This window comes from Centropristis striata, chromosome 22 (genome assembly GCF_030273125.1).
Source record: "Centropristis striata isolate RG_2023a ecotype Rhode Island chromosome 22, C.striata_1.0, whole genome shotgun sequence".
NCBI lineage: Eukaryota > Metazoa > Chordata > Actinopteri > Perciformes > Serranidae > Centropristis > Centropristis striata.
This window is the reverse complement of record NC_081538.1, coordinates 21339498-21355089: the sequence shown is the minus strand read 5'-3', so window position 1 is coordinate 21355089 and position 15592 is coordinate 21339498.

The window sequence follows — 15592 nt, the reverse complement described above, 5'->3', positions numbered from 1 at the left end:
AAAGTCATCTTGGAGGCGGACTCAGAGTCTCTGGTAGGTAGGCTAGGTAATCAGGGAAGCTGTCTGTCTGAGCTGCGTGACCCAGCTGTTCCTGAGCCTGCAAACCAAGGAGAAGCAGCAGTGTTCCCCACAGCTAAAAAGAAGAGATCACTGGCGAGCTTCTTCAAACACAGCTCAGTCACCAGCACACTCTCTCAAGGGGAGGCAGTAGAAAATTAACTTTCTGGCAATCAGTTTGTGTAGGGAGTGATGCAGACCCTCTCAAATGGTGGAAAGAACATGAAGTTGCCTTTCCAACATTGAGCCGCCTGGCGAAGTACCTTTGTGTGCCAGGCACCAGAGTCCCTTGTGAAAGGCTTTTTAGTTGCAGTGGGAACATTGTAACCTGCCAGACAGCTTCCCTGAATCCTGACTCTGTTGACAGGCAAGTTTTTCTGGCACAAAACCTGTAACATGTACAGTAATAGGCCTGGCCTGTTGTTATTTTTGTTCTGTGTATTCTGTTAAACAAGAAAGGATCATTTTTTATGTAAGGAGCATTTTTATTTTATATTATTATTATTATTATTTATTGTTATTTAACAAGCGAGTACATGTTGATATTGTGCAGCCTGTTTAATAAAAGTGTGTTTGTGACTTTTGGCACATGTTAATTTGACTTGGAACCGACTTTGTTGTTATTTCTTTATAAAAAAAAAATATTGAGATGTATATCAAGTATCCCCATTCAGCTAAAAAAATATCAAGATATCATTTTTGGTGCGTATCTCCCAGCCATACATGAGCTGATGAAAAACCCTCATCTCTCATGTTCAGAACTGCCTCCGTCACAAACCATTATCATTGCCTACCTTCTCCATTATTGATCAGGCTTAACACACAGAAAAAGTAATCTGAGTGAACATGCTGCATGGCTGCAGCCAGGAGAAATGACATGGTTGTAAATGCATTCATGTGTGGAGGGGATCAATATGTGGACAGTGGTGTCACACAAAATGGAGAATGAGTACAGCCTGATAATGGCTTGTGATTGAGCCCATTAGAGAAGAAGAGCAATAATGGGACAAGTTTCCTGTACGCCTAGTGGTGTATATGGTTTCATGGTGAAAACCTATAATGTCTCTTCTAGGGAAATTAACCTTGTGACTCCAGCTGAGTAGCAGGGCCTAAGGGTGGCAATGTGCGTCAGCCACTCTGTTGATCCGTCTCACACTTGACAGCCAATGGCTCACCTAAAATTAGTTGCTGATCACAACTACAATTTAATCTTTCCTCTGACATCAACATCTGACCAATATTTCCACACAGTCAGAGATAGGGCACATTGAAAACATATGCTTTCATTCCTTATACGACCCACAGGAGCATTTCCTAAATAGGCGCTCCTACTGGTGGCCGGAGATCAACACGTCATCATACCTCGAAATACGGTCAATAACCCTGTTTCCATTAAGGTCAAAGAAAATTTGGAAGCAAATTTTTAAAATCGCGCATTAAAGAAAATGCCATTTAGGGACGTTTCCATCAACTGGTTGAGAGCGAATAACAAAGGTGCATAAACATACTTCGTCAGAGGATGGCGGTGTAATTAATTGCTGTAGGCTTATCTGTCAATGAACAGTAGAAGAAGTAGAGACTGCAGGAGAGAGAAAAGTAGAGATTGCAATTAAAAAAAAAGGTGTGTCATCAGACAACTTTGGCTACTCACAAGAGAAAATGGAGAGGTCTTCAGGAATTGGATTCATTCATTCATTCATTGTCCTAAACCGCTTATCCGCACTCAGGTTACGGGGGGCTGGAGCCGATCCCAGCTGACATTGGGCAAGAAGAGGGGTACGCCCTGGACAGGTCGTCAGACTATCACAGGGCTGACACATAGAGACAGACAATCATTTAGAGTCACCAATTAAACCTCTGTGCATGTTTTTGGACTGTGAGAGGAAGCCGGAGTACCCAGTGAGAACCCACGCTGACACGGGGAGAACATGCAAACTCCACACAGAAGAGCCGCAGGCCGGATTCGAACCATTTTCGAAAGTTTTATTGAATTTTGTTTCCATCAAGCTTTTCTCATGCAAATCTTCAAAATTCGCATAGAAATTTATGGATGGAAACATAGCTACTGTTAAAGTCTCAATACTCTGCCATTGCTAATCGAAGAAGTGGTGAAATGGTTTATGGACTGGTTTATCCAGGATGTTGCTCTAATCCTGTCACAGGTTGCGTCTATTTTCAAACTTCACTATTTTCCTCTCCTTCTGCTATTTCTGCTATCTATTTTGCAGGGGCACTGTTGCTTTATCCTTGGCCTAGCATCGCCCAAGACCATTTTAATTAGTTAAAAGAAATGCAAACAACCCTGGGCATTTTTCCTCTTATAGCAGAATGATAATGGGTTGACACAGCGCTTTGGAGATAGGTTGCTATGCGAGACTACTCGGCCACTGCCCTCAGACTGTCTGGTCCCAGTCCGACCACAGCACTGGGCTTCCTTACCAGCTATTTGTTTCTGCAGTCCGCCGCCATCCTAACACACTAGATCTCAGTCTCCTCAGGAAGAAATGTTTGCCTGCTCTTTTTCTGGAGTGGGCATCAGTGTTATGTGAGCAGGTAATTGTTGTTGCACCATGTGATAAAGCTCTCTGCCTACTTGTCTTTGTTAATGCATCTAACAATAGAGGACTCATTATTAAAAAAAAGCTCAGTTAGAAATATTTTTCAGAGATTACAAGTAAGCCTAGTTTGTCATATTTCCTGTCTATGAAATAACAATTTAAAAATAAAATCTATATTACAACCCAAAACCTGCTCTAACCAGCAGCCTGCAGAGCATTTGGAGGCACAGATCATGAGAAAGAGTGATTAGCTTGAGGGTACAAATGACTAATTCCACAAATGACTCATTGTAATTTTTGTAGACAAATATAATAAAATAAAAATGACAAGTAGAGCTGACAAATCCTTATGGGCATTCACACTGCAAAGCCCAGAGCTGCGTCACTTCTTCCTTTGACCAAGGCTCCATAATCAATCTTAACCTTTCAAATCAAACAAAACACCAGCATGAACTCTACAGCACCACAACATACCAAAATGAGTCAGCCAAGAAAGCTGAGGTACAAGATTACAAGAAGAAAGTATCGGCTTAAGAGAACCAAATCCTCTGTCTTTGTATAAACCAGGTTTAAAAAAGAAGAAACTGGAGAAGAAACTATGTGTAAGGGCTGGCCTGTCACCTGTAGAGAGGATAATGTCGTAATAACGGTTCCAATCGAGGAAAGCATAGTATCTTGTGTTTCAGACCCACAGTGCAAAGTGGACTGTGTATTGACTAGTAAAACTTATAGACATTTTTTCACAGCAGCCTGTTTATAATGTAATGATATCATACTGTTGCAGGAACAACACAGGTGCAATCAAAACATTAGCAATAAATATCAGTGGAGTGGCTCCCTGCTGAGGCATTTAATGCAACACAGCCCTAATTAATGTCACTATTTACACCTGTGCATCAGCTATAGGCTACAAGTGAAAATGTCTACTGTTTGCTTTGGTATGAATGTTAAATATCCACTACTCTCCATACTAAATAGCAACAACTTTATAATGTATTATCAGCAATGAATCAAATGGCTCTGAGTGGCATGAACACCGATCTGATCACTGAACTGAATCTGCTGATAATTATCAGCAATCTCTGCAGTTCTTCAGAGCTTTTAAGTTCCTTTTAGCTCATTGTTGTACTTTTACAGCACGTTTATGTTGTCAGCAGCAGCAGACAACTCTGCTGATGAAAATCTGATGAATTTTCTGTACGCTATCTGTCCAGCACCACCAAACAGGTTAGTAACCAACTTAACTAGCTGATGAAAATAGTCAAATATTCACCAGCTAAAGGGCACCGCTATTTTTCTCTGGAGTTAGTCGGATTGAAGTTAAAACTATTATTTAAAATTGCACTCTACCTTAAAAATGTTGCAAATATGCTAAAATGAAAGGTGTTAGCAAGCTAGCATGAGCTACCATTAAAAATGGTCACCCCACTAGTTTTACAGGACTCTTACCTTTAGCTAATTTATGGTTTTAGGATACTGACACACTAACTATATTATTCAGTCTCACTGCTCTCACTATTAATTATTATCGTATTATTATAGTCTTCTGCAGCATCATACAGCTGTTTTAACACCAAAAACTTCAGCACTTCATTGCAAGTTATCAACTAGCTAACTAGCAAGCTCTCCCTAGAGTTTGTCAAGACCGAAGTTGTGTTGAGAGTTAATACTGAACTTACATTTGCTGCTGGCCAGAAACACAACTCCAAAATGTTTCCTCCATGTCTTTCTGACTGCAAGTAGTTAGGTCCCTGCTTGCTGACACATTAGCCATAGCTTTCTGTGGTGATAATATGTCCTGACCATCTGTCAGTTTGTTTCGGGCTCTTCTGACACCTAGTGGCCACACATCAAAATGTAACAAATTAAACAATGTTCAGAAGTAAAGTTGATGACTTTAAAATTACTGAGCGCAAACAGACTCTCTGGCTTATCTTAAAATCAAAGTATGCTGAAAATGTTGCTTGCTTGAACCCAAAGAGAGACAGCTTTGTTTGATGCGGTATTAACAGTACAGGTAAATCCAGCTCTTGTTACATCCTGTCCAACATCATGCAGCTGTTTTTAGCAACAAAGCTAGCTTGCTAGTTTAGAAAGTCAAACAGCTGGAAGCTAAAACACTCACTTTTTTCAGGAATTTGTGGAAACCAGCATGAAGAGGTGAGTGAATATTAACATTTGCTAGTGACTCCAAATACACGATATTGCTGTTGTGCCTGCTGGATGTGTGAGTAATTTAACATAAGTTGCGAGCATTACCGGTGTTATATCCCTACTGGTTTCCACACAGACTGGTTTCCATACGCGTGCGTGCGTCAACATCCGCAGCTGTGCCCCCCCCCCCCCCCCCCCCCTGTCAGCAGATTCGGCACATATTTATAAGCATAATACCTGGCGTTTTACGAGTCGCATCTCCTATCTACTGTGGGGAACATCATTGAATAAGTAAACACTACATTACAGCTGCCTATAAAAAAATAAAGGTTTGAAAATAAAATGTTTGCGAGATCGGTAAGAGCTGGATTCGAACACACCTTAGCAAAACTAAGTAGCACATTATCCACCAATTATACACATAGCCAGGTCAGTTTTTTTTTATTTAATTTTGTTTATTTGTTTTCCCTAAACAAAATATTTTTTGGTGTGTTGTGAGCTTCCCCAAAAATATAATTATTTTCTGCCTGTAAAAAAGTTCCCATGGTGGTTATCAATTCATGCCTTTTGTTCCTCTGGGGAGTTGTTTTGGCGTTACACCACCTAGCGTCAAAGAGTTGTGTGTGCTCAAAGTGGGTGAGTCATAAGATAAAGCGCTCTCTCTTTCTCTCTATTTATTTTCACTATTTTTTCCATTCAAGGGTAAAATTATTTTTTTAGACTGTGAGAGGTGTGTAAGAGAGTTTATGTATTTTCATGTTGTTTATAATGTATAGGCTATATAATTTATTGTGCGATATAAAAAAAGAGCTGTGTGTGCTCAAAGTGGAGGGTGGAGAGTGGCTGTGTGGCTCCTGTGTAACGCCTGTGTTTTTTTTTTCCATTTTTCCAGAATAAACCCCACAGATACTCAACCACGTCTCAATTATTTCAACACAACACAACGCAGTGTGAGAGCAGAAAGCCGTCTGCTACATACACATTAAGTCATTCATCTTCATTTACTCTCCGTGTCTTCAAAAACTGAACTTTTCTTCCCAAATGGCACTTTCCAACTTCCAAAATCAAAGCAACATCTGTATGCCGTGTACTGACACGTAAGTCTTAATGTTTCTGTTAAAAAGCATGTACAAGAACTGCAACTTAAGCCCCTGTAGGGATATGCAACCATTTTTTTCTCAATTGCTAAAACACTAAAACCCATTGGCTGAACAAAGTTCACAGTTGCCTGAACTCCTTCAAATGGAGTGCACTTGGTAAATGGACTGCACTTATATAGCGCTTTTATCCAAAGCGCTTTACACTACACACTACGCTCATTCACCCGTTCACACACACATTCATACTGGTGGCCGGGGCTACCAGGGCACACTGGTGCCACCTGCCACCATTGGGAATTCATTCACACACCGATGAACACAGCATCGGGAGCAATTTGAGGTTCAGTATCTTGCTCAAGGATACTTCGACATGTAGGCTGCCATGGTCAGGGATCGAACCACCGACCTTCCGATCAGTAGATGACCGATTCATCAACTGAGTAACAGCCGCCCATTTAGCTTATTGTGCAGTCTGTTGTCAATACTGTGATGGCCCTTGGCCATCTTGTGTTCTGCTGGCCTCTCTGTGCTCCTCCCTTCCCAGGTTTTCCCTGCCTGTCTCTCTCTCACCTCGTTGGGGAGATTCACCCCACCTGTGGCTCATCTATAAAGGCATGGCCTTTCCAAGATGGCGCGCTCTCTCCCTCTTGGACGGCTGGTGCTTCCAGGCACACCAGCATGGTTTTGTATGGTTTGATTGGGTTCTGTTGGCTCTTTTGTTTTGTCATACTCACACACACCTTACACATCCAACACCTTTCACCACACCACTGATTACTGACCTACACTTAAATTTTGTTATTTAAATAAACTTATGGTTAATTTAACTGATTGCTGTGTGGTTCTCCCTTTTTGGTTGTGCTCTTGAACGAGCTGGGCATAACAAGTGGGGGCTCGTCCGATTTTGATCTTGGGAGCGTCAATGTTGGCACTTGTGTGGCAGTAGAATTGGGAGCCTCACAGTGGTTTGGTTTTTGTGTAGTGTTAACCAGGGGGGTAAATGGTGTGATGCTCTTTGTTGACCTACATTCAGAGAGTGGTGGTTTTAAGTTGCACTGTATGTGGCTGTAGGGAGGTTGTGGCTGGAGCAGTTGTATCCCTCAGGTAGGCTGAAGTGGCATTTCTCTCACAAGGAGGGGTTGCTCTGTTTTTTTTTTTTTTGCAGGGCTGTTTGTTGTTTTTGTGTGTTGTCCGTGCGGTTAGCAGCAGTTGTCTCGGGAGCACCCCAAAGTATTGGCTGGGACAAGTGTCTTCCCCAATACGAATGGTTTTAAGGTGCATAAATACCCGCCGCCAGTACGCACATGAAGACTAGGGTGCAGTTAATTAGTTTGGGTTAGGCAGATAGGAGGGGGCGCACCTTTGTCACTTAATCTCTCTGTGGTTGTGTACTGTGTGATTTATTGCTTTCTCTTTTGGGTGAGGTCTATGAAGTTTGCATTGCTTGTGGTTTAGGCTGACAATATGGATACTGAGCACAGTAATACACTGGTTACTGAGTTCCTCCAGCGACCATCTCGTAGCACTTTAGCTCAGTTTGCCAAATCAGATCTGGTGGACTTGGCAGTACACTTGGGTTGGTCTAAAACTAAGGGGGTGCCAAAAAAGGCTGAGCTACAGGGTATTGTTGAGGGGCTGGCTGTGTCTGCCGATCTTTTGGAGGTGGCTCAGGCTCCAGTAGTTCTTGTGGGTCCAAGTGTTGGGCATGGGGCTTGGTCGTTTGAGCAGTGTCTGCAATTAGAGAGGGAAAAGGCGAAACTGGAGCGGGAGAGATTTCACTTTGAGTTGGAGCAGGAGAAGCTGAGGGCTGCAGCAGCGTTGGAGAAGGAAAGAGTTAAAGTAGAACGACTGAGGTTGAAGCTAATGGATGAGGGTAGAAGTGTGGCTACAGGGATGCATAGTGGCTTCGATGTTACTGAAGGGTTGCGTTTGTTGCCAAAATTTGATGAAAAAGACCCTGACACATTTTTTGCATTGTTCGAACGGGTAGCAGGCATGAGGGGCTGGTCGGATGCCCACCAGACTTTAATGCTGCAGTGTATATTCACAGGCAAGGCCCAGAGAGCGTTCTCTGCCCTCAGTTCTGTGGACAGTGCTAGTTATAGCAAAGTTAAAGCAGCAGTCCTTAAAGCATACGAGCTGGTGCCAGAAGCATATAGGCAAAGATTTAGAAGCTGGAAGAGGAGAGACCAGCAAACCCATGTTGAGTTTGTTCAAGATATTTTGACTCATTTCAGTCGGTGGTGTTCGGCATCCAGTGTGGAGTCGTATGAGGATTTGGTTGACCTGATTGTGTTAGAACAGTTCAAGAGTTCGTTGCCTGTCCAGCTAGCCACCTATATTACTGAAAAGAAGGTTAAAACGGCAGCCGCAGTGTTGTCAGACGAATATGTTTTAACGCATGGTAATGGTTTAGCTGGTGGCCAGGGCCAGCGAGAGGGACAATGGAGGGATAGCTTTAGGTTTAGGCCTAATAGGCCTCCAGTAGCTCATGGGGTTTCTCATGCTGCTGTCAGACATGTCCCAGGGACAGATGGGAGGCTTGATCCAGGCAGGACTTGTCATGCCTGTAAGAACAAGGGACACTGGAAAGGGGAGTGTCCAATTAGCAAAGCTGGTCAGAAATCAGCAGGTACCAGTGTGTATGTGAAGCCAGTTGGCCTGGTGACTTCTATACTTCATGCTAACATGTCTGAATCTGTTCGTCCACCAGGGACCATGCCATCTAAGAATGTGGATGACTTGTATACACCTTTTGTTTCAGATGGTTTTGTGTCTTTAGATGGACAGGGGAAGGTACCTGTTAGGATTCTGAGGGACTCGGGAGCTAATCAGAGTCTTATCTTGAGTAGTGTGCTGCCTTTTTCAGCCCATACAGCTACTGGAGGAAAAGTTTCTGTACTGGGTGTTGGGATGGTTACACTCTGGGTTCCTGTTCATCGTTTCCATCTTGATTCTGATTTGGTGTGTGGTGAAGTTGATGTAGCCATCCGTCCTGAGCTGCCAATACAGGGGGTTGATGTCATCCTGGGCAATGATTTGGCAGGGTCAAGGATCTGGAAAGAGGGTCCACCACTTGTGTATGTGGGTTCAGTCTTGCAGGTCCCTAAAGACCTTGAGGGGTGTGCTAAAGAGAGCCCTAAAGTGTCTTCCTCCTGTGCTGTGACCCGGGCCAGGAGTAAAGCTCTGTCAGAACAGTCTGAGCTTTCTGAACAGGGTCAGTCTTCTCAGGCAGGTGTACAGCTCCCCTGTACCCAATCCCTGTTATGGAGAAGCCTTTTGAGTATCTGTTGCTTGACTGTGTGGGCCCGCTTCCAAAGAGTAAGATGGGTAACCAGTACCTATTGACAGTGATGTGTAAGAGTACACGTCATCCTGCTGCTTTCTCATTGTGCTCGATAAAGGTCAAACCAGTGCTGAAGGCACTTACTTCCTTTATTTCAACTTTTGGTGTTCCAAAGATGGTGCAAACGGATCAGGGCAGTAATTTCATGTCTCATACTTTTTCCCAGGTGTTAAAACAGCTGAGGGTTGAACATCATGTCTCTAGCGCCTATCATCCGGAGTCTCAGGGTGTTCTGGAACATTTTCATCAAACGTTAAAATCTATGTTGCGTTCCTACTGTACGGAGCTTTCTCAGGATTGGGAAGAAGGCCTGCCATGGTTATTGTTGGCAATAAGGGAGGTTTCGCAGACCAGTACGGGTTTCAGTCCAAATGAGCTAGTGTTCGGTCACTCAGTCCTGGGGCCGCTAGCAGTTCTGGGAGGGGATGTGAAACCTGAGGAGCCGCCTGGGAATGTTTTGGATTATGTGAATGACTTTCGTCGTCGACTGTACATTGCTTGTGCTACTGCTACAAGAATCTTGGTGCAGCGCAAAGAAAAATGAAGGAGGGCTTCGACAAAAAAGCTGAGTTTCGGCTGTTTGAGCCAGGGGACCAGGTTCTGGTTTTGTTACCTGTGATTGGTTCACCAATTCAGGCAAGGTTTAGCGGGCCTTACACAGTGAAAAGTAGGATGTCTGAGAGGGATTATTTGATTGCCACACCTGACAGGAGGAAGAAAGTGCAGTGGTGTCATGTAAACTTAATGAAATCCTTTTTCACTCCCTCTGCCATGAAGGATAGTGACACACTTCCTTTAGGTGATGTTCCTAAGCCCGTGGCCACAGCTGGTGCTGGGACCAATTTCTCCACTGTGGTTGCTCCACTGACAAACCTACTTAAGAAAAATATGCCTTTTGACTGGTCCTCTCACTGTCATACTGCATTTAAATGTGTAAAAAGTTTGTTATGCTCTGCTCCTGTGCTCTCAGCTCCAGTCTTCCACAAACCTTTTAAAATCCAGGTGGATGCCAGTGAAGTTGGTGCTGGGGCTGTGCTCCTGCAGGAAGGGGAGGGGGCAGTTGATCATCCTGTGTTTTTTCTCACGTAAGTTCAACTGTCACCAGGTGAATTATTCAGTAATTGAAAAGGAGACTCTCGCATTGATTTGGGCCCTGAAATTTTTTGAAGTGTATGTTGGCCCATCTCTGCCCGTGACCATTTACACTGACCATAACCCTTTGACCTTTTTGAACAGCATGCACAACGCCAATAGTAGGCTTATGAGGTGGCTGCTATTTTTACAGCCTTACACCTTGAATGTATGTCACATCAAAGGAAGCGATAATGTACTGGCTGATGCACTCTCCCGTGCACCCTGCTGATTTTGCACAAGTCCCTGTTAGTGGGGTCTTGTGTTTAAGGGGGGGGGGGGGGGGGGGGGGGGGTGATCTTCCATCTTGTGTTCTGCTGGCCTCTCTGTGCTGCTCCCTTCCCAGGTTTTCCCTGCCTGTCTCTCTCTCTTACCTCGTTGGGGAGATTCATCCCACCTGTGGCTCATCTATAAAGGCATGGCCTTTCCAAGATGGCGTGCTCTCTCCCTCTTGGACGGCTCACACCAGCATGGTTTTGTATGGTTTGATTGGGTTCTGTTGGCTCTTTTGTTTTGTCATACTCACACACACCTTACACATCCAACACCTTTCACCACACCACTGATTACTGACCTACACTTAAATTTTGTTATTTAAATAAACTTATGGTTAATTTAACTGATTGCTGTGTGGTTCTCCCTTTTTGGTTGTGCTCTTGAACGAGCTGGGCATAACAATACCCTAAACCAGGCATGTCCAAATTATTCCACAAAGGGCCGTGTGGCTGCAGGTTTTCGTTCCAACCAAGCAGCAGCACACCAGACTTGACTCAGTTAATCAACTGATCTCAGTCTTCAGACAGCTGATTGGTCAAACTGTGTGCTTTTGCTTGGTTGAAACGAAAACCTGCAGCCACACGGCCCTTTGTGGAATAGTTTGGACATGCCTGCCCTAAACCATTTCACATGGTAAAACACAATTTGCAGATCTCACCTAGACTTTTCAACAGAACTCTAAACACATTCTCAAAACACATTCTGCACATTAATGTACATGTCATCCATACTGGTACACCCACATGGCAACAATCAAATACCAATAGAGATCACATCTCATTGATGAAACACAACCACTCAAAATTGATTTCACTTGTTTCAAATCATGTGAAACAACAAATATAAGCCAGTTTAGAGAGCAAAAAGGGTTGTTGAAATTGGGACGGAGAAAGTCTAACAAAGGATGGAATAAACAATGTGAGAGGACGAGTCTGCAACGAGGAGGAAGAGGAGGACGACAAGAAAGAGGACGACAAAGAGTAAAAGATATTATTAAATTCGATATTAGTTCTTTTCTGTGGACTGACAATGAGGGCAGCAGGACTTAGAGTGCAACCCAATTTGAGACGATTTTCTGTGTCCTGAATAGTAAGGACATTCAGAGAAGAGAACAGGTACAATAAACTACTGTATTTTTGTAATTGCAAATTTACTGCACTACACTCCATGTAGCTGTTTCATTTGGAAAGTTCATCACTGTTTGCATTGTACTGCATGAATATTTTTTATAACTGCACATCTACTTTTTGTAGAATTGCAAGGCTGCCACATGCAGGTGGAACAACAGTTATATTCACTCGGGAGCAAGAGGCCGTTATAGTTGGCATTGTCCTTCAAAATACAGTTTTTCAATTGCTAAAACACATTTTTCGAATCCTCCTGTCCTTTTCTCATTCTAAACACAAAAGTACGGTGGCCCTGAAGTGCAAAACACACCAGCAATTCACACAGCACGCCAGCAATTCACACAACACACCAGCAATTCACACAGCACGCCAGCAATTCACACAACACACCAGCAATTCACACAGCACGCCAGCAATTCACACAACACACCAGCAATTCACACAGCACGCCAGCAATTCACACAACACACCAGCAATTCACACAGCACGCCAGCAATTCACACAGCACGCCAGCATTTCACCACAGCACGCCAGCATTTCACCACAGCACGCCAGCAATTCACACAGCACGCCAGCATTTCACCACAGCACGCCAGCAATTCACACAGCACGCCAGCATTTCACCACAACGCGCCAGCATTTCACCACAGCACGCCAGCATTTCATCACAGCACACCAGCAATTCATCAAACCGGAAAGGGTAGGTACATATTGGACACTGATCCTCCTCCTGATTGGTTCCTGCCGTCATTCACTTCTCCATAGTAAAACCAGTCGCCCATGTAGTGCGCCCGTATTGTGATATTTATGGTAAATTCATTGAGCCGGTCCAGAGCGAGCTGACATGAAGGATAAACACTGACTACTGTCATTCTTTTTCACTTTGCAGTATAAAACTCTTACCTGCACAGAGGAGATGAAGTGTTAACTTTACATGGACACTCCACGTGATATAATCAAATTGCGTCGCGCCGAAAATGTATTTGTTGTCGGCGAAATTCACAATACAATGCCCTTGTATATTCATTCATTCAGCCTCTCCGCTTATCCGGACTCGGGCCGCGGGGGGCTGGAGCCGATCCCAGCTGACGCTGGGGGAGAAGCGGGGTACACACTGAGCAGGAGCCGCTGAACTGGCGACCCTCTTGCTGTGAGGCAAGAGTGCTAACCACCACACCACCGTGTAGCCCAGTAAATATTACATTACATTAAAAAAAATAATCTGTTTCCAATCAATAATTCCAGTCTAATACCGGAGGACCTCGGGTCTTCTCACTCACAAACTCACAGAACGTCTCTCTGTGGAATATCAGAATAAAATACCCTTTGATATTTACTGTACAGTAATTATCCAAGCGCATTTTATTATGAATTTCGCCGACACAACAAATACATTTTCGGCGCGACGCAATTTGATTATATCACGTGGAGTGTCCATGTAAAGTTAACACTTCATCTCCTCTCTGCAGGTAAGAGTTTTATACTGCAAAGTGAAAAAGAATGACAGTAAAGTGTTTATCCTTCATGTCAGCTCGCTCTGGACCAGCGCAATGAATTTACCATAAATATCACAATACGGGCGCACTACATGGGCGACTGGTTTTACTATGGAGAAGTGAATGACGGCAGGAACCAATCAGGAGGAGGATTAGTGTCCAATATGTACCTACCCTTTCCGGTTTGATGAATTGCTGGTGTGCTGTGATGAATTGCTGGTGTTGTACACATATATTTACTGACAGTATACTGTGGTACAGTATATAGTATGTCATACAGTAATTGCTGTCAACATTTACATACTGTACTATAATGTCAAAAAAGGTAATTACCTATTCTCTTCTCTAAATCTTCAGATTATAGTGGACACAGTGAATCTACTGATGTTTGGCTGTCCCCTTTGTCCGGCCTCCCTCATGCTCATACCACGGACAAGAACATGGTCAATCACAGTAGCTCTGATTTCATCAGATATTACTGTTCTTTGTCTTCGCTGACCACCTCGACCACCTTGACCTCCTCTCACTTGTAGGGCCTCACAAACCAGTGCTCTCTGAACTGGCTTATATGTTCCCTCACATCATCAGCCACAAGTGTGATCAATTTGGAGCTGTTGTGTTCAAGTGGTGACACTTGTGCTTTACAGTTTTTCACAACCGCTATGACCCGTTGTTCAGTACTTTTACCGCTTTTTCAAAACTCTTCACACAGTTACCACAACATCAGCCTGTGTGGGCGAAACAATTAACACAATTCTTCTTCTTTTGACACAAAATACACACATTTTACACATTTAAAATTAGTTTAAACTCCTTTTACACACAGGCTCAATCAAGACCAAAACAGTAGATGTTAACTGGTGAATTTTCAATTGTTTTCACACGGTTTGTCAAAACAGAAAACCTCATGTTCAAAACTAATGAATTGAAGATTACATTGATCACAGCTTCTGCTCCTTTTTCTTTTTGTCTATTTGGCAATACAGTAATGAATGACAGCTGATTTTTTTTTACCTCTTTACTCTACTGTAAGTCATTTTAATTTGCAATACAGTGAAGTGTTTACTGCAAATCCTGTCATTCACTATCTTCTTCTTTCATACGTAAACATTCTGCAAAGCTGCTCTGACACGGCTCGTTCACTTTCTGTACTGAGTGTTGTACAAAAAAGGACCAAAATTCATGGGCCAACAAATGAAAAATGAAGAACATCATCACAAACATTGTCTCTATGGAGGCTATTTTGTCCATTTTTGAATCATTTTCATGTCTTTTCATGTCTTTGTAAGTCATTTTGTGTCTTTTTTAGTCCTTTAGTCCAACATACAAAATGTGATTTTGAATCTTTTTTTACTTTCAAAACACTATCATGCTCAATAAAGAATTTTACTGTAAATGTTGCAAATGTGAACAAAGGTCGCAAATACAACATATACGTAAGATGGTTCCATCCAGTTCTATCATTTGATACTAAATCTATTTGAGCTTGTCTCCAGATTTACTTGGTATATCATCATCAAACTGAAACTGGCCTCATGGAGTTTACAGCCAGAACTTTAGAGGTAAATGTACAGTAGGGCTCCACGCTGCTTTGTTTTCTAGTCTGATGGAGGCAACAAGTCTGATTATTTGGAGCTTTAGAGACTCCAGAGGGTTAATTTACATGTATGATCAATACAATAATCTGTTGATTGTAAAAGAAAAAGGAAAAAAAGTAGATAAGAAACATGCAAAGTGATTCGGTTTGTGTTCTTCCATCAGTTGTCAGTGTTTTTTATGACACGGTGCTGTGACTGACTAAATGTTTCTGTTGGAAGACAACGTGTGTCAGTGTTTTGGTAGATTTAGTTAATTGTGTTAGTGTATTATTGTATTTTGGAAGTGTGTGTCTGTGTTTAGTTACACTGGGTGATTTTGACCATGAAATTAACTGTTTGGGGGATTGTGTGTATCAGGTGTGATATGCGTTAACAGTTTTGAAAAAGTTTTTAAGGTTCTGACAAACGGGTCATAGCGGTTGTGAAAAACTGTAATTGTGTTTGACTTTTGTCTCCTGTGCTCACCATTATGCAGCACGGGTGCATCACAATGAAAATGTGTTGGCAAGTTGTGTCTAAACAGGTGAAACGTGCTTATGGTTTTGGCAAAAGAGTGATTGATTCAATCAGTGGGTTCAGGCAACTGAGTATTTGGTTCAGACAATAGGGTTTAGTGTTTTAGCAATTGAGAAAAACTGTACTATAAAACTATAGCACATGCATTTTGCATCTCCAAAGTAAAAAAAATAAAAAAATAAAAAAAGATTGCACAACTCAGTGGATTCAGCATTTACTCTGCATTGAAACAT